Source organism: Sciurus vulgaris (assembly GCF_902686455.1).
Source record: "Sciurus vulgaris genome assembly, chromosome: 2".
NCBI classification, from domain to species: Eukaryota; Metazoa; Chordata; class Mammalia; order Rodentia; family Sciuridae; genus Sciurus; species Sciurus vulgaris.
Window position 1 is genome coordinate 202,616,797 of NC_136462.1, and position 19,625 is coordinate 202,636,421.

General features: G+C 53.5%; 1 protein-coding gene across 1 annotated transcript in view; it reads right to left on the reverse strand.

Annotated features, from left to right (window-relative positions):
- TAF4 (TATA-box binding protein associated factor 4) overlaps window positions 1–19,625 on the reverse strand; it is a 74,134-nt gene that overhangs the window by 52,774 nt on the left and 1,735 nt on the right. The window lies entirely within an intron of this gene.

The following is a 19,625-nucleotide window of genomic DNA, read 5'->3' on the forward strand; positions in this document are numbered from 1 at the left end:
GTCCAGGGGCTCTGGCAACTGTGGGAGAAGAGCAAGGCTGTAACTGTCGCCCAGCGAGGTATGGCGGTGGCTGGTGGTGGGACACAGCGGACACTCTCCCAGCGACTCACAATTCTATTCTCAAGGTTCACCCAAGCAGAAACCCTGTCCTCAAGGCCCTGGACTCTTTCTCACACCCTTAGTGATCAGGAGCCCACCCCCGGCGCGGAGCCGCGGGTCACTCTTGCTGCGAGTGCACGGATCCGGCCTCTCACTCAGCAGAGCACGTGGGCTTTATGCCAGTTCTGGAGTGCTGGCTGTCTGTCCTTTCTGCTGCTGAGCAGCATGGCTGGGGACAGCTCATCGTCTGTTCACGTCAACGGATGTTTGGGTGGATTCCAGCTTCCCTCAGTTGGGAACACCCCTGTGCATTTGCATGGACATGGTGGTCCTCTTTCTGGAAGCCCCTGGAAGAGCGCCCGCTGGACGTGACGGATGGTTAACACACAAGTTCACGCAGGGACCAACACACGTGGTTCCTAACAGCCAAAAGCTGGAAAGAACCCAAATGCCCATCCACAGCGAGGGATGCTGTGCGTGCAAGCCTGAGGCTGCCCAGCACAGTACGGTGAGCTGCCAAAAAGCACCTGCAGGAGTATCAGTCAGAGGAGGAAGCCAGGCACCACAGAGCATGCAGCAGGCTCCCCTAACTGGAGTGTCCCTGAGCAGGACACGCCCACAGCGGTCACACGGGTTCAGAGATTCCACACAGCAGAGGACTCTGGTCAAAGGACTGTGCTCGACTGTGCTGGTGGTTTGACAGTGCGCTTGTGCACACGACTCTCAAAACCAACTGTGCACTCACATGAGAACATGCTCATGTTCAAATTATTTCCCCAAGGTTTTATGTGCCCCCCACTACCACACACTTGGCCCACACTTGATTCCAGGAATTGTGACACTGCCTACCAAGTCCACCGCCAGCCACACGGGACAACAGCAAGGAGCAGTACCAGCAAGGGACGGCCACAGCCCCTCCAGAAGTCTAGCATGTCCCCAGCTGCAGACCTGTGTCCCCTGCAGAGCTAACTGGACGCTTACTACATGGTTTTTACCTTGGCAGGGAAAAGCATAATGTATTTTGAAACTATTTCCTTGCAAAACTCTTTTACGTTTCAGTGCCTGAATTATGCAGAAAGGTGTCACTATTCAGCAATTTCTTCTCTGACTGTATTAGGTAAACAATGTGAGATTTTTCAATTAAAATAAAACGCCACCAGATGATGATCTCCAAGCTATATTGCTAATAGTGTCTACGGTACCTTTGTTGTAAGAAAGGGAAAAAAAAGACACAAGGAGGGGGGTGTCAAGTGTGTGTCTGTTTGCTTATTTTGGGAAAAAAAAAAAAAACACACACACACACTGATGGGATGGTCTAGAAACTAACAAATATAAAAATAAAGAATTTGTCTAGGAGAGGAACGAAGAGGGAAGAGAGAAGAGAAATGAAACTGCTTCCCAAAAACTCAGCTACTGAAGCTGTGCTTCACATTCAGACACAGACCAAGCTGAAGACAGACCCAGACGGAGTTCAGCTGCACTAAAGGGCACGCCGGTGGGGTTTGGGACCCAGGAGTCTGTTAGCACCCTCATGAGACAGACTCTAAAGACAGTAAGTACAGGGATATGCTGCACAAGAACAAGCTGATGTGGCTGGGGAGATAGCTCAGTTGGTAAAGTGCTTGCCTTGCAAGAACAGGGCCCTGGGTTCGATCCCCAGCACCACAAATAAAAAAAAAGAACAAGCTGATGTTACTAGGACCTGAGACATCTGTGCAAAAGATCCAGATACAACTCCCAGGAACCCACAGAGGAGCAGCTGTGCTACACATCGGGAGAAATGCTGGCCTGTCCTCACCCCATTGGCAATGCAGCACCCAGACAAGGCATCCTCGCAGGGACCAGCACCCCTGTGCAGCCTATAGGTTCTTCCCTTCGTGCCAGACAGGCAGGCAAAGGGCCAGAGGTCATCCCCAGGACAGGCTCAGAGCCACAGGTGCTCAGGACCCAGATGTGCAGGAGCCACAGGGCTGCCCATAGATGGGACAAAGAGGCCACCACCAGGGATACACAGAACTAGCCCAAGCAGACTGCAGACCTCAAGGGAAAGAGCACCAGAAACCTCTCAGTGAACTCAGGGCTGAGGCCCTCTCTGGCCTGCAGACAGTCTGACTGCAGGAACACTGTTCACAAGTAGTCCTGGCATGACCTGCCCTGCTCATAACCATTGAGTGACAGCTGCCCCTCTCCCAACACACACGCTGGCCCACCATTCCTCCTGACCCTGACCTGAGGACAGCTAGCCACTTGTTTTTGGCTAAGCTTCAAGACAGGGATCTTCTCACCATAGAAGCCCTGCTGATGAGCTCCCTGCCCAGCGTGCCACCAGTGCCAAGGCAAAGGAACAGCCGCACACTGCCTGCACATCACCCACCCTCCTCAGCACCGACTCCTGAGGACACAAAGGCTCCAACACCAGGAAGAGTGGTCCAACATGTGGGCCTCCAGTCTCTGGGTGACAGGAACAGAGACTAGCATGCATTGCTTTCCCATTCGCTGTAGTCTTTATCAATACTGAGCAAGTATTGGTTACTCATTAAGAAAATAACTTAAAAACTAGACATTATCTCCACTGCTCCTGTACAGGCTACCTAAGTGTGGCAAGGTAATAGCCACTACTGGAACAGGGAAGCCCCGAAGTGGGCACAGCCCTGGAGGCCCCCACACCAGGAACCCATAGGACACGAGACAGACTTTTGCACTTGCAGGAGTGAAGACACAAGTGAATCGCAGAAAACGAGTAAGCCCCTCACGTGTACTTGCACACTGAGTCCCCACAGAAGCAGAGGTCCTTACAGACACATGGTACGTCCTTTGCCCGTGCAAAGATCCCAGCACACTCTCTCCACGTGTGCAACCAGCATCAGACTCAACAGGCAATGAATCACACTGCTCCAAACACCTCAGAAAGCTGGCCTGGGCCAGCTGGACACCTGGTTGAGAGGCAGCAGACCCTGGGGATTCTGCACCAGTGAACAGGACACCAAAGACAACTTTCCTTCTCCAGAAGAGCAGGCAGCACCAAGACGGGAAGAGAAGGAGCAACACCAACCTAACGACCTCACTGATTCCACAGGTCAACGCACACAGCCGCGCAACCATGCCACTGCTGTGTCACAAGCACCACCCTCCACTTAAAAGCCCCCGAAGCCACCCCCAGCCCAGGCAGCCACCACGGTGTCACCTGAACAGAACAAGGCCTTCCCCGCCCAGTAGGGAGTTTCCAGATGGTCCCTCTGGACACACAGCCTGTGTGCTGCTGGTTAGTGCTCCATGCTCTGCTTGGGCCAGCCCCGCACGCTGGAGTTCAGGCTGCCTCCAGGGGCCACTGCTACGGGGCTTGTGTGGACGGGTCTTCACTTCTCTGAACATTTAACTTTGTGCTTATTCCCTAATTGGCAGGGTGGAGGGTCCAGGGACTACAGCAGCTGGTTGGCTGAACTGCAGGTCTGTCCCCCTGGGCTCTGACTGGCGCTCTGGAGGCTAAGGAGGGGAGCATCTTTTCAAAAGCTTACTGACCATTTCTGCACCTTCCTTTGTATTTATTAAACCTGGGGCCATGTTTAACGGAGTGGTCGCTCATCTTACTAAGAAGTTATTTGTTGTATACAAATACTTTCTCCCAGTGCCTGGCTCGCTGTTTTCTTAGCAATGTGTCAACTTCCAGAATTTTTCTTTTAATATCTGAAGTCCGAGATGCAGGGTTCCTCCTGTCCCGGGGGAACTGCCCGGCTCCTCAGGAAGATCACTGGGCATTTCACCACCTCTTCCTCCCTAGGAGGTCTTTCCTCCTCCAATAGCAACTTCGTGTGCCAACAGGGATCAGGAGACAGTGCTGCCATCTAACGCCACCTAGGCTCCCTGCTCACCCCGTGAGCCCACACCAAAGCCCTCCGAATGCATCCTTCTGGATGCCTCTGAGATCTACTGGGCCGGCCCCGGGAGCCGCACTGTCGTCACCAGCAAGTCCCCACTTCACTTCACCTCCCTCCCTCCAAACAAAAGCCCACACACAGAAGGGAACAGTGCAAAAGCTGGGTGCACGCACCTGTGCAATGAGGACCAAACACAAGCCACACCAGGAGGATCTCTGCACATCCCCAGCCTGAAAGTCACTCAGGGCGCCCAACACAGTGGAATCGGCTCCTACAGGAGGGACACCAGAGGCAACAAAAGGCAGCCCTTCTCTAAAGCCAGAAATTTTTTAGTCTGTTCTACACAAGTCAGGCTTTGCTGTGAGCAGAGGCACCAGGCTTCCCAGCAAGAACACAGCAATGCGAAGGTGCAAGTTTCACTCACGCAAAGGTGACCAGGCACAGAAGTCAGGGACCTGTTCATAGAGCACCCGCAGACCTCTCTGGAGAGCCAGTCACAGGGGTTGCCTGCCAAGCAAGGTGTGGCTACAGGACACCTGCTCCTGGGGTCCCCTGCTTCCTCCCAGCAAGTCAGGCCTCCCTCCCAGCTCACTGCCCCTCCTCTCCACCAATGTCCAAGGTCCCCACCAGGAGCTGCAAGTTGGGAGGGTTGCTCTTAGTGCAGGCTGTGGGGCAGAATCAGGATCAAAACGACCCCCTGAAGACCACCTAAGGTCCCTGCACTGGGAGCGAGCCAGTGCGCTCTGGCAGCCCATCCCAGTGCTGGCACACACAGGCACTGCTCTCCTGAGCCCAGATAAGAGGGTTCTGAGGTACCACAAGCACTCCTCTAAAGCCCGGACTCGTGCTCAGTTCAAGAGCTGCACGGCGGCAACCTTGCCCGGAGGCACCTGCAGGAGCTCCAGCCACTGCCCTCAGGTGGCTGGAGAGCTGGGACAAGGCTGTGCCCAGCTGGACAGGGGTAGGGCCTGGCCAGGAACCCACGGCCTGTGCAACTGAGTCCCACAAAGCCCCTGAGATGAGTACCACCTCTGGACCACCCCCAGAGCTCAGCCCAATGCAAGTAGAGCCCCTGCAGCACCAGAACCAGCTATGTCTCTCTCTGGCTCTGGCTGGAGGTCAGGAGGTCCTGGCTGGCCTCATACTGCTGGCTCCTCCTGCATGGCCCCTGGTTCCCCTAGAGAGATCTCATCAATACCCCATGAAACCTGTTCACCCCATTTTCCAGGCCCCTGTGTGGAAGCCATGCCCTTCTCCCCTGTGTCACACAGCCTCAGCTCTGGCTCACCACTGGGGTAGCACCCCTGCTCCACAGCACCGCACTGTCCAACAGCCCTCTTTACATTACACTTCTCCAGACACAGCAGGGCCCACGCCTGCCCCATGTCCACCCCACACAGGGCTGCAGGCCAAGCACCACGCAGTATCAGTGAACACCTGCCCTGGGGGCAGAGGTGACTACCCCCACTGTCAGCACAGGTGTCCTCCTCTGATCCCCATGGTCCACACATTTCCCATCTCTTCTCCAAGGTGTCATTAGAGATGGCTAGAATCCCAGCCAGACCACCTCACCTTCTGCTCCAACCTGCTGCAATTCGCCGCTGCCTACAGCCCAGAGCTGATGCACACCTTCTGGGTTTAAGCCCAGCAACTGTCCTGAATCTAAGTTCCTCCAATCACACCCTGTCTCTTGCACTAAGAGAACACCCCAACTGCATCCTTCCCAGCTCTCACCTCTGTGCCTGCCCAAATCTCACTCAGTTCAGTCGCCAGTCAAGCACCTCAACTTCCCAGCATGTACCCAACAAACAGCTCACTACCTGCTTACAAGGCCACACTAGCACCTACGATCTCTCTGTCCCTGGGTAGGAAGTCCGTCTCACTGGTTCACAAACTTACCAAACTCCTGCTTCCATTCACATAAGCGACAAACACCCACTTTTGGTGGGTGTTTCCCACCAAACTTCCTAAACCCACTCTGAGAACAAAGTGCCCATGAGCAGCCTCAAGAGGAAGCCACGCTGAGCCCATTAGGGTTGGCAGGCACAGCAGCAATCAAGAAACAGCCAGCAGGAGATACCTTCCTCTACCTCCCAGGAGCTGTCCCTGGTCCTTCTCCTACTCCAGGGGCCTCTCCTCCAGCTCCCTCCCCACTTCCTCTCCAGAGCCTGGTTCTTGTGGGAGGCCCAGCCCTTACTTGTGTCTGGGTCTGGGCCTCTCCCATCTCCCTGCCTTGGTCCTGCCTCCCAGGAGGATGGGGAACAGTTCTCTAGTGACTCTCCATACACAATGACACCAGCCTGTGCTAGTATTTGGGAGTTTCAGAGGCATCCCAACCCTCTAAGAATAACCCCGAGGTTCTACTGACAGCATCATCCTCAACCCCCTACAACTCCAAGAGTAAAGGGATGTGAATGGCCAGTGCCTAGGAGACTAAGGAAGGAAAAGCAGACTCTGTGGGACCGGGCACAGCTCTGGAGCAGCAGACCCCAAAGCCATCCGGTGGCACAGCAGCAGCCCATCCAAGCTCCAGGTAGAAGGAAGAGGGCACTACTAGAGTCCTTCCTCAAGAAGGGAGCACATTCCAGCCAAGAGGTCCCACCTGGACCACTGGTCACGGGGTGTGAGGCAGCAAACCCAACAGAGCGCCACACACCCAAGACCCCACTCCTGCCACACACAGACCAGCAGCCCTGGGCACCAGGAGAAGCCAGAAAAGGGCCCAGGTGGGGAGGACCCAAGCACCCAAAACAGGGGTGTACAAACAGCCGTCCAAAATAAGACAATGCTCTCAGGATGATGAAAGGTACTTCAGAATGGAAATCACCAGAGACAACACCAGAAATGGCCTGACTCTGGTGACCTGGGCATCTGTGCAGGAGATACACACAAGGTCTACAGCACACGATGCACCGTCCCCAGTGCCGGGGAGAATTAGTCAGCATGGCTTAGAGGGTGGTAGCACTAGCGATTTCCAGTCCATGCTGGGCACAAGATGAGAGCCCCATCTTGCCCAGAACAGTCCCAGTTGGCATCCTGTCTGTCTTAGTTAGCAAGTGTCCTCCCAATAAAACATAAGTGAAAACATATATTTTATTTCATGTTCAAAATGCTCCTGCTGGCAGCAAACCAACCACCTCCCACCAGAGTGCAGTCGAGGGACTCCTCTGTGGGTGGCTCTTGCCACCTGTCCCTCAGGTGTACCTGCTAAGAGAACTGTCCTCTGGCTTGGCCCAGGACATTGATTTCTCCTGGTGCTGCCACGAGGCACCTCCACACGAAGCCTGCAGGATGGAGGCAAGGCACTCGGGAGCCAGGGGCCCACTCTTTCCCAGGTCTCCATCCTGATGAGCCACACATGCTGTCCAACCCTGATGAGCCCACGGGCCAACCTCCTGCCACCTACACGCAAGGCACTGCAGCTGTGACAGGCACATGGCCGCCCTGGCCTCAGCCGGCTTACTTTCTCACCACCCCAGGATGTGGGATGGGGTCACATCGCCATCTCACTCTCTGGCTCAGTCTCCCTTCCCAAGCACTCAGTGACCTACACAGCCATCAGTCCCCAGACCCAATCACAGCCCTGGGCCTGGCCACCTCAAAAGACACCTATCAGACCACCCACCCCCTCCCCCTCCAGCTCTCAGAGTCTGCTGCCCCTATTCTGCAGCTCTCCTCTTCCCGCCTGCACAGCCCCATGGCCATCACTGACTTGGCCCAGGAGTATTTAAACAAGGTTCTGGGCAGAGGTGACAGGGAACAGAGACCCCATCCATGAGGAGCCTGCACCCTCATGAGATGGGTTCCATCCTGGCCGTCTGCCACCACTCGCTGGACAAGTCTAGATCACTGGCCTCCCTGTGTTGGCCACCAGCATCCCAACTTCTGTGGCCACCCTGGTGACAGAAAGGCCAGAACCTCCTCCCACTTGGCCTTTCCACACCCTTCCCAAGCCAACCCCCACACATTACCCATTGCTCCCTCTATTCAGTGGAGGGTCAGCACTCAGCACATGGCTACTGAGCACAGGAAACATGGGTCCAGAGTAGGCAGGCAGTGCAGGACCTCGTGGCCACACCAAGGCTTAGTGCAGAGCGCGATGCACCGGTGGCTCTCAGGGTGGGCCATGTTGAATGGCAATGCCTTGGGCAGGGTGACAGGGAACGTACCGATAAAGTTAGTTTTGCTGGTTTCTAAAAATTATTAATCATACATATGCCCCATGTTCAATTTCTAGGGATAAATACTGCTTGAAAATCTCTTCTCCTTAAAAACAAACGAAAACACAACAAAGGAAACTGTCCTAACCCTAACCCTAACCCTCACTTGCAGGGACCTGCTTCCCACAACCCTGCTCAAACACCCAGGCCCATCTCCATCTTCCACTCAGGACTAGCCAGCTCCAGCCACCCCATCCCTCTGCCCCTGAGGCCAGAAGGCAGTCCTGTGCCTCCAGCACCAACCTGTTGAGGCACCCACCTCCTCCACACAATCCTGGTGCCAGGAAGCCCTGGATCTGCCTAGGGCCCCCCTGCTCGCCTGCCTCCAGAACATCCCAGAACAGGCCTCTGGGCCTGCCCTTCCCATCCCCCACACACACCAGGTGAGTGCACATCCCTGTGTTTTAAGAAGCCACCAATCTTCTAGGGACCTCGATCTTCAGCCATGACCCACCTGGATTATTTGGTCAACAGCCCAAACACACAAATCTGGAATCAAGTCTTGGAGTCTGCAGGAGAGCAGTGAAAGCCTGATCCCAGAAAGCCAGCTGCCCTGCCAGACAGCGACTGCTGGGAGCCACAGACCACCAAGCACACCGCACCTGGACTGGTGGGGAGCCAGACGGGCACCACACCATGTCCAGCAAACTCCTGTGCATACATCGAGAGGGACTGCAGGGCAGTAGGGCTCCCAAGATGGCAAACCACCCAGGACCCATAAGGGAAGAAACCTCTGTGTCCTCAAACAAGGACAAGTCAGAGGACCATGAAGATGAAGGACAGCTACCATAATGACAAGAAGTACATTGGTGATAGGTCAGGGGCAGAAGTCCCAGGAGGTCATCCCCAGCAAAGTACCATTCACAGAATCCTAGCTAAGGAACCCTACCCAGGAACACAGGGGAGGAGGGGTGTGGCAGAGGGTTCAGGGCTGGCAGGCTGGGACAGGGGCTGTAGTACACAGCCCCGAGGAGGCTGGCACAGTCCTAGCTCTCTGACCTGCTGTGCAGGTGCTTATTAAAGTGTGAAAATAACCACATGAATGAAAGCAGGCCACGCTGGGGCCAGGACTGTGACTAACACACACCTATGCTTGAGATTCAAAAGCACACACCCTGTCCCCTCCATGGCTTTTCATACCAATTAATGGCCTCCAAAATGCCACAGCAAGGCCACGCTGCCTCCAAGAGACTCCCTGACTCAGGCCCTGGCATCCCAGCTACGCCAAGTCCCACGCCAGATCGGAAGGTGCTCTGCTCAGCTAACAAGTCTGTGGCAGAGGTCAGTGGCCAACAGGAAGCCCCAGCAGTATGGGCTCCAGGTGAGCAGTGCTGCCCACCAGAACTGAGGCCCACGGGGACTCTGCAGACTGAACCTCCCAGCCCAGAGTGATACCCACCAGAGTCACAAGCAGGAAACACCAAGCAGGCTCTGCAGGGGCAGGCAGGCCTGAACAAGTGCGTATCCTGAGCAGCATGAGGAGGAGGAGACCCGAAACTGGGGGGAAGCCAGACTATGACCCTTTGGGGTCAGGAAACTAGTCTTCATTAAAAGTTGTGAACCCCCCAGAGGTCCCTCCAGGGAAGCAGACACCTCAAAGAGGAGAAAGCAAATGAGGGGTCCCTGGAGGCAGGAGGAGGATGGGCCCAACCACTGAGCACCAGGAAGCCATGGCACTCCCGAGTGGCCAGGACCGCACCAGCCCTGCTCGGCAAGGCACTGCACCATCACCTGCCAGGGACCCCAGAGGGCTGACCCAAAGCAGCCTTACCCACAGTTACAAGAACAAGACACACTCTAATTCAGCCACTGAGAATAAAGGACAGTTACAAACAGTGAACACAGCTTTGAGTCTCTTTAAGAAACGTAAGCACTACAGCTGGAGAGTCCCATCCTGATGCTCCACCTCCCAGGAGCAACCACTCAAGTGACCACACCCTCTGGACAGCCTTTACACTCAACAAGCACACATGCGTGGACCACAGGATTCTGATGTCACACACAACCAGCCACTAGCAGGACTCGGTGTGCAACCCTCAGAGCTGCATGAGCGCACGACCAGCCCACGGAGCACCTCTGCCTTCCAAGGAAGCGTCCATGCACATCCAGCGCTCCCAGGTCCCAGGCACCACCCGCTGCTCCAGTCACATACAACACCGCCAACCGTACCCAGACGGCCCTGCCACTCCACATCCCCACACGACTCCACGTCCACACCACCCCATGTCCACTCCATATCCACACCACCTCACACCCACATGCCACTCCACATCTACACACAACTCCAACTCCATGCCCAAGCGCATGGCCCCACTGTTCTACCTCCCACATGGGCTCACTGCACCTAAGCTGTCTGGTATGGCTACATCTTGCAGGAGGTCTAACTTCCCTTCTTTCTCAATGCCATGCTCCCAGCCTGGCATCAGGCCTAAAACTGGGAACAGTTTTCTCTATAGCCACAGAAGGGCTAGTGGCAGCCAGACCAGAAACTGGGGTTCTCAGGGATGGGTTCCAAGGGATAGGCAGCTCTTTCCAGAGCACAGAGGTGACACTATCCCCAAGCCCAAAGTGGAGTTGAGTCTGCCCACAGAGCACATCAGATGGAAGAGGGCATCGGCATCCCTACACCAGCACCAGGAACAGTCACCGTCCTGAGAGCTTCTTAGCCCAGCGCCCTTTGCCACAGGTCCCAACATGCAGGGAAAGCAGCCCTGGACCTAAAGCAGCCAGAGCCCTGCAAGGCCGCTGCGGCAGAGGCAGGTCAGCATGCTTGGCACCAGACAATGACCTCTGGAGTCCGGGTGCCCCACTGCTCTGTCGCCACCCAGAGTCTAACTGTGCCACCTAGGACCTCAAGCACATCTTTCAAGCCAGGTGCCTCCACTGCCACACCTGTCCTTAACAGCACCATGGTGACTCTCCACCAGTCGGTCAGAGGCCACAGGAAACTGGCTGAGGTTTGTTAAGGAACTGTGTGGCATAAAACCCACCTCTACTCCTCATACACCTCGTGAGCCCCAAAACAAGCCCATCAGCAAGTCTCTCACTCCTATCATGAACCCCAGCACAAGGTGGATCTGGAGTTAGTACTGGATCAATGTTTGCTGACTGACTGGCCAAACTCACCAGACCACTCCCCTGGCCAGCTCTGCCATGTGCTTGGCCTGCTGACTGTTCCCCACAACCCCCAACTCCCAGCATGGGCTGAACTACCCAGACCCCTCTGTGCAGTTAGATGGAGCCAATTACTCAGTTCGCTCAACTGGAACTAGAGAAAATGACCACATCCCTCTGGGCAGGGCTTTCAGGCCAGGGGGCCTCTTGACTGCCAATGCCTTCCAGCTGGCAGGACCATCAGCACCTGCAGTGCCTCAGTCAGACAGACGAGGCAGCCCAAGAAGACGGCTCAGTGCTCCTGAGCGGGCAGAACCCAGGGGATAAGAGCAGAACCCACGGGAACTGTCCAGTGATGCCCAAATGTCAGACCATCAAACACACATCCCTGCTGGCCCAAGCACTACCAGCAGCCAGCTGGAAATGTGCACAAGCCCACCCTGGCTCAGTGCAGCAAATGGGCAGAGAGCCCTCCACGCTGTGCGCTTCCCCACACAGGTGCACAAAGTGTGCCACCAAAGTGAACCAGGCAAACCACACCCAGGCCCCTGAGCACTGTGGACCCCGAGATCCAGACCTCCCCAACATGTGTGGAATCCCCAAAAACCACTCACCTATGCAAAGGAAGGCTCCTGTGATGGGGGCCTTCCGCCCAAAGAGGGTTCACAGACTCACAAACCCATGCACATCAGCAGCTGAGGGGAAGGCTACAGATACCCCAGAAGTCTCAGACCTAGACCACACTAAAGCACCACATTAGGAGTAATAATGCTCGCCCTAAGTGAAAGGGCCTGCATGGCCCAGCCCACAACACAAGTGCTCTGACACAGCAGCTGTGCTGGTTCCTCCTCCCCAAGAGCTGGCAGCTCCTCACGCAGGACTATCCTTCCTGCTGATCCTGAGGCCTGTGCCCAAGGGGTTCCTTCATCTGAGAGCCACCCTGGCCTCAATGCACCCCACAGGCCACCCCAGCTCCAGGCCAGGCTCTCCCAGGAGGTGGCCTCCCATGGATGTGTCTCTTTCAGTCACCACTGCAAATGCCATTGAGTGCCCTGACTTCCATGCTGCCCTCTCCCAAGCTCCTGAACAGTACCACTACCCTCAACATTCCCACTCAGAAATGGCACCTCGAACCAACTCCCCCAGCCCTGCCCTCTCCATCCAGGGAAGAGATTCCAGTCCAGTCCCCATCCTAGACTCACCCCAGTCTCAGGTCATCAAGAGTCTCATGAGTATGTCCACATCACACCACCACCCCAGGACCTGCCCCTTCCACTCTGCATCCCACAGCTCACAGACAAAAAGGGACCTCAAAACTCACATTTGATCCTATGGTCACCCTGCTTAAACTTTCATTGGCTCCACGACTGGAATCTATTCAAGCACCCAGCACCCCTACAGTGACAGCTCCATGCCAGCCCAGGATCATCTTCCTGATCTGGCCTGGGATCTGCACCTCTTCCCCAGCCTCAGCTAGAGGTCACTTTTCACTTAGGACTCCTCAGAGCAATCCCCTCAGCCACAAGCACTCTCCACAATCAGAAACACCTCCCAAAGCGTCTTATTAGTGGCCTACCCCTCACCAAAAGGGCCACACCAGGAAAGCAAGGGCTCTGCAGTGTCAGCACCCACGTCAGCAGTGCTGGCCCAAACGCCCACAGGCACAATCAGCCGAAAATAAGTGGCCAACATCCCATGGATGAGGTCTAACCTCCCTTAACCACAGAAACGCAACTTCAACCAAGTACAGCTGTCTTCCTGCAGAATGGCTATCAAGTTCTGAAAAACCACATCTTGGGAATGTTTTTTTAAAAAGTGTAAACTGGCCCAGCTCTGGAAGGCAGTTTGTAGCAAAGCCTCTAAAAGGCTCGACCCACCAGACACACAGGCTGTGCGAAGATGTGCACCTACACGCAGGGGGCACGTGGATCCGGGCAGTGGGACAGAGCCTTAAACCTCACTGAGGGGTGAGGACAGCACACAGGACACGGGCAGGACAAGGCAAGTCACACTCAGCAAGACTGAGGGATAATTCTTGTTCCATAAAAATCAGAAATCTGCATCAAAAAAACTAAACGATAAGCTGTCACAGATGGACAGCCTGGGCCAGATGAATTACAAGTGACCTCGCTATCGTCTTCATGCCTTTCTTCCCAAGCTTCCCATGATAACCATAGAATTGTTTGGTTTTGTTTGGGTATCAAGGATTGAACCCAAAGACAATTTACCACTGGGCTACATCCCAAGCCCTGTTTTAAATTTTGAGACAGAGTCTCACTAAGTTGCTGAGGTTGACCTGGATGGAATTTGCTATCCTCCTGCCTCAGTCTCCACAGTCACTGGGATTGCAGGCATGTGCCACCACACCTGGTCACATAAAATAACTTTATAATCAGGAAGAACAGGTTGGAAAGAAGTTCTTTCCAAGTGACTATAATTCTTAAAATAAAGTTACATAACAAAGCCATCCCTGTCTCACGCTCAAGTGCCGGCCCTAACCCTAAGATACCAGCATCCACAGCATTTTTACCAAGTTAACCTAGCCTCAGTGCAGGCTGGTCTCAAGACTGCAGTGCTGCTCATCCGCGCAGTCTGTGTATGGACCACAGGAACCACCACCAGACAGAGCTCCCTTGTGAAAGACCTATAAGACATAAAAGCCCTTAAAAACCTTTCCTGCAGCTAGATACTGCGCACACCTGTAATTCTAGCAACTCGGGAGGCTGAAACAGGAGGATCACAAGATCCAGGCCAGCCTCAGCAACTTAGCGAGACTCTGTCTCAAATAAAAAATAAAAAGGTCTAGGGATATGGCTCAGTGGTAAAGCACCCTTAGGTTCCATCCCCCATACAAAAAAAAAAAAAAAAAAAAACTTTCCTGGGCCACTGTCCCATGTGTGTGGCCCACAGCCAGAAAATGAAAAAGCTGCCTCCTCTCCCCTTCTATCCACTGTGAATTAGGACACCAAAGAGGACAGCTGCCTCACCACCCTCCAGCACCTTCTTCAAAGAGCCCCAGACTCCCAAGCCTCTGCCCTGGCAGGATGATTCAGGTTGCACCAGTCCTGCGGGAAGAGTTCAGCTCTCCTGGATCCTCATGTCCCACTCTGTACACTCAGTGCCCACTCAGACCTCAGACCCCCAAAATAAGTCTCTGTGGAACAACAGAACCTGCTTAAAGCCAAGCCTTGTTCTAAAGTCTGAATCCAATAAGGCCATTACCAAGAACTCCTGGGAGCTTCCTGACCTCTGGAGTAAGCACATCCAGAAGCAGTCCCCTAGAGATCCAATGTCCACCAGCACCACCCCGCAACAGGCCTCCATTGGCCACACCCCTCTCACAAGACCAGGAGCCAGCAAGCGAGCTTGTCCCCTCCTCAGGCCACATTTTCAACGTGCCTATGGGCATCCCATCCACATGCCCATCTCAGGAAGGGCAGATGAGCCCCACAAACCTGCAGGACCACACTGCAGTCAAGCCATAGACAGCATCTCCTGCCCTGGGAGACATGCAATTCGCACAGACACTGCCCACTTGCGCACAGCAGAGGAGTGCTGGCACCACAGAAGCCCGAGACCAGTTCAGGGTAAATGAGTGGGTCAGGGGTCTGCACTACGCACTTTTTCAAATTGGGGTGGGTGGCCTAATTATGGATGATTTTATCTCCTTGGTTGTTTTTTTTTCTCATATTCCTTAATACAAATATTCAAAACTATATAAAAAATCAAAAAATTTTAATCTACAGCTTTCGTAGCCCTACCATGGAAATGCAAAGCTTTCCATTGTCAAACACAACTTTCCAGTGCTACTCTACTCAGCGGGGGCGCTGGAGAGCAACACTTCCAAGAACAGGCCTAAGCGTGTCTGCAGATGCCCACAACAAGGCGACTCAGGCCCCAGTGGCAGGCAGATGTGTCCACGAGGCTGCCAGCTGCACCAGACCCAGCTGAAGTCCTGCAGCAAAAACCAAAGGGCCCCATCTCCTGATTTTTTTTTTTTTTTTGGTACTGGGAGTTGAACCCAGGGGCACTTTACCACCAAGCTACATCCTCAGACCTTTTTATTTACTTATGTATTGAAACAGAGGTCGAACTAAGTTGCTGATGTTGGCCTCAAACTTGTGACCCTCCTGCCTCAGCCTCCTGAATCACTGGGATCACAGGCATGGAGGGTCACTATGCCTGGCCCCTCCTACTTGCTTTAACTTACCTGGTTTATTAACATCAGAGGCCCAACTAAAAGGCTGCCAAGTCACAGCCAAAGACAGGTTCCCAGGCAAGAGCCCCAAACAGCAACTGTTTCACAGGTAGCAAATAAGAGACTACAGCCTATCATTCACATAAAGAAAAGTAAAAGTGATTCTGAGAACAATGCAAATTACCCCAAATCTCAGACAAGTTTCTCCAGAGCACTTTTACCTGTTTCCTTCAAGATTCCCAAAAACAGTTGTTGATTATGTTTTGATCAACTCACACATAGCCACCTATTTGTAAAAAGCTGTCTTCAAATTTATTATTTAAATGGAGGAAAGCTTACACTTAAACACTGAACTAGGCTTTGAGCAGAGACAACCTTGACTTCATTCTGAGTTCAAGGACACAGAGGCAGGCCCCCCTCCCAAGACCGGAGCTGCTCCATTTCCAGGACAGGGGCTGAAGAGGGTCAGGACCATCCTGATCTGACAGCTACCCCAGATCGCCTGTGCAGACATATAGAGGGCAAAGATCCCCAGCAGAAACGAAGCCCTCGCTCCTGGGGATCCTCAGCTCATCAAGCCCTAGGTAAGCCAGAAGTCCACTTTCCTAAGTGGCCTTTTTACAGGGCCCCAACAAACAATGCTCCACCTTCAGATACAAGAAGTCAAGACTGCCTCCCTCATGAATGCAGAGCACCAAGCCTAGCAAGCAGCCAGGATGGCAGTCCTATGTGTCCACAGGCCCTGCTCCTGCTGCTACCAGAACAGAAGGCACACCAGCTCCAAGACACCTGCAGACTAGAGTAGAGCAGGCCAACCCCACCCCATCACCAAGGACACTGCATTCACCTCAAGATGATGGTGACGATCCAACAGGGGTGACCAATCAGGGCATGGGAGTGGCCCTCTCGCCCCCAAGAGCATCCCTCCAACCCAGGAAAGGAAAATTACTCTTCCTTGTTCTCTTTAAAGGTCGCTGTTCCCTGAGCATACCAACGAGAACACTAGGTCAAAGCCTCTGGCCTACACCATCCAGGCCCACTCTGCACAGCCTGCATCACGTGGGCAGGCAGGTAGCACACACCTGTGACAACTTCAGCAGCTTTCTACAGGCAGCCCTAGGCAGCCCCAGCACCAAACTCTTCAACCACTCTAGACATGGATTTGACGTAATCAAACTGTCCTTAGAAAAGTTCCCTACTTCTACAGCAACACTGGACTTGAAATAGGGAAAATGTCATAAAACTAGGAGAGGACCTGCCTCATTTGGATGGAACTCCACATCTTTCATTTAATAGCCAAACTCACTTCACAGCCAGGAAACTGAGGCTCCATGAACAGTGTCCTCAGTCCCAGATCAAACAGCAACTGTGCCCACAAGTAACATCTAAACTTCCAAGAATATCTCGAGTCAAAGCACCTGCACTTTTAGCCAAAGCTGGCCACCAAAACACAAGCTCCCATAACTCCAGCGGTGGCCCTACTTCCTCTACAGCCCAACCTGGGGACTAAACCTCAGAACAAGCCCAAAAGGTACAGCTAGCCACTAAGGGACTGTCCCTTCCCCACAACAGCCCAGCTGACACGGTCGCCCTAGAGTATGAAGTGGTGCCCCAGACACCTGTCCTTTTACGCAGACCCACCTTAGGAAGCATCATCTCACACGACAGCATGCAGACATCCCCAGGCTAAGGCAGCTAAGCCAATGGGGAGGACATGGCTTTCTGTCCTGGAACAGGGACCTAGAGTCACAGGAAAGTAAATTCAACAGGAAGGCAGAATAAACAGAGGCACACTAAAGAACGTGCCAATTTGCCACAAGATAGCCTTTAGAAATTTGCAACTTCAGCGTGACACCTGCCTATCCAAAAAAGACCTTTTAAAACCACTTACCCACATGCTAATTTTGGGGTCACATCACTTTCTCCTCTTTTCAACTCTGATCATGGACATTATGATGACTCTGACCTTAGACCACCCGAGGTTACGCACGAGCAGCCAGTGCTTTCAGTGTTCTCTGACAACACCATGACACCGGCTATGACGCTATTTCCACTCGTCTCTTAAGTCTTTTCCTTGTTCTCAGTGGTAGGACTTACGACTCTGGTACCTTCAAATGAGCAAATGCAACGATGGTAACATAAATGTCTTCAAAACAGTCCTGACAAAGAATATGGAGACTAAGTTTGCTAAAACCAAACTCGGATGTTTATTTAAGCTCAGAGGGAGCTGTGGGGATGAAGCTCTACTCAAAGCCCAGGATTCAGACTCAAGACCTCAGGGGAAAGCTGTCTTCCCTGCGTTCTCCCACCACGACTTCCAGCCAGGAGGGGTGCTAGGAGGGGCAAGGTGCCCTTTCACCCTCTACATGCTACTGCATGTGACACCTGTGTACAGTTGGGAAACCCTGCCCTCCCCTGATCCTCACTCCACCAGGCTGCATCGCTGAGTTCTAATGAGGAGCTGTTGGCCACTTGTGAGTTTTGCTGGACTTTCTTCCACCTTTGGTTTGTACATTTTTATCATGAAGCAGCAGCATCAATCAGAAGAGGTAAGCATTTTCTGATCCACCAATCACAAGCTACATGAGTATTCATAACCCATCACTGTAGTTCTCAAGAATGAGCTGCCCTGTTTAAGAAAGGAGTACCCTGGCCTGGAGCATTGAAGGTGGATTTACCTACACTTGTTCAGCTTTCACCACTAAAAGAAAGTAACATGATTGATAAGTGTTTCTGATCAAACAACAACTGAAGGGGGTCTTGAAGGGAATATAAATCTTTCCTTTCCCAGAAAACATGCAGCCTCTTTACAGTCCAAGAGGGCATGGAACTGCTGTCCGCTCCCACCTGCCTGAATCCTGCAGACACAGAGAAGGAGTATAGACAACACTTTCTCACATCCTTCCAAGGAGCTGTCTTCTAGTCAAGCACAGCCAACCCCAAAACTGACCTTGAAACAGAAGGCAGAAGAGTCTCAAGACAGCTCAAGGTAGAGATGGCAGGGCTCCCCTTTTCTAAGGTCTTCCTTCTTCCAAGGAGAAAAAAAAGAGATAGGCTTTACCTGTAAGATGCTCAGAGCAAGAAACCTGGACAATCCCAAGTGGCCACGGGCAAGAGAACACCATGGGCACCTAGCCACCAGATGTCATGATGATAAGGCAATGTGGGGACATCCACGCTGTGAGGGAGGCACTGCTGAAACAGGCAGGACCACCAAAGGGAGTTGTAATAAGTAGATACAAAGTACTGTGGCATTTCACCTAACAGGCTACGACTATGAACTGTCTAGATTAACTAAAACTCAGCCATGTTTTCCACCAAAAGGTCAAAATACACATAACCAGCAACAGCCTTCCATCAAACACCCACCACTACACATTCTTAGCGCCCCGAGGTGTGACAAAGACACCCCAGAAGTTCGTGGGTGCTCCTCTCACAAGTCCTCTTTTCCTCCTCGGAGCAGTGCAGCCCTCACTGTCACCTCAGAGTCACTCCTTCTGCCCCACTGAAGCAGATCCCACTGTGTGATCAGCAGCCCTGAGACCCATGGGCAACAACAAGAAAACCTTCTGCTCTACGAGGCTGCAATTCTTTGAACTGCCCCTCAGCTCTTCCCAGAAGAGCTGCAGTGGTGGCAGGGCCATGTTTTCCCAGCTCCTCTACTACTACTACTGCCTCTGCCGGGAAGCTACAACTGTGGCACATGTCACTACGGAGCACGAGGAGTACTCAGAAGCCCAGCACTCCAGCCCAGGGTTCAGAGGGAGGGCTCCTGTCTGAGCACTCCCAAACAAAAGCAGCCTGGCTGCACTGCCACCGGGTAAGGCATCAAACCTCAGGGGCCCCAGAGAACACAGGGTGACAAAGCAGGAGTGTGGGGAAGGCAGAGGCTGAAGCAGATTCTGCACTCAAAGCATCCCTGCACGTGTGTGAGCTCCACATCCCACCATCCCCTGCACCCCGCGTCCCTGCCAGGAGTGGCACGCTAACCTCAGAGGACGACAACAACAAAAGCCCAAGGCCACTCTCAGGACCAACCTGGAACTGTAACTGAACTGCTCCAGTGCCTGAGCACTGACTCTGCCTTTGGTGGCAGAAGGAAGCCCAAGCCTTCCATTC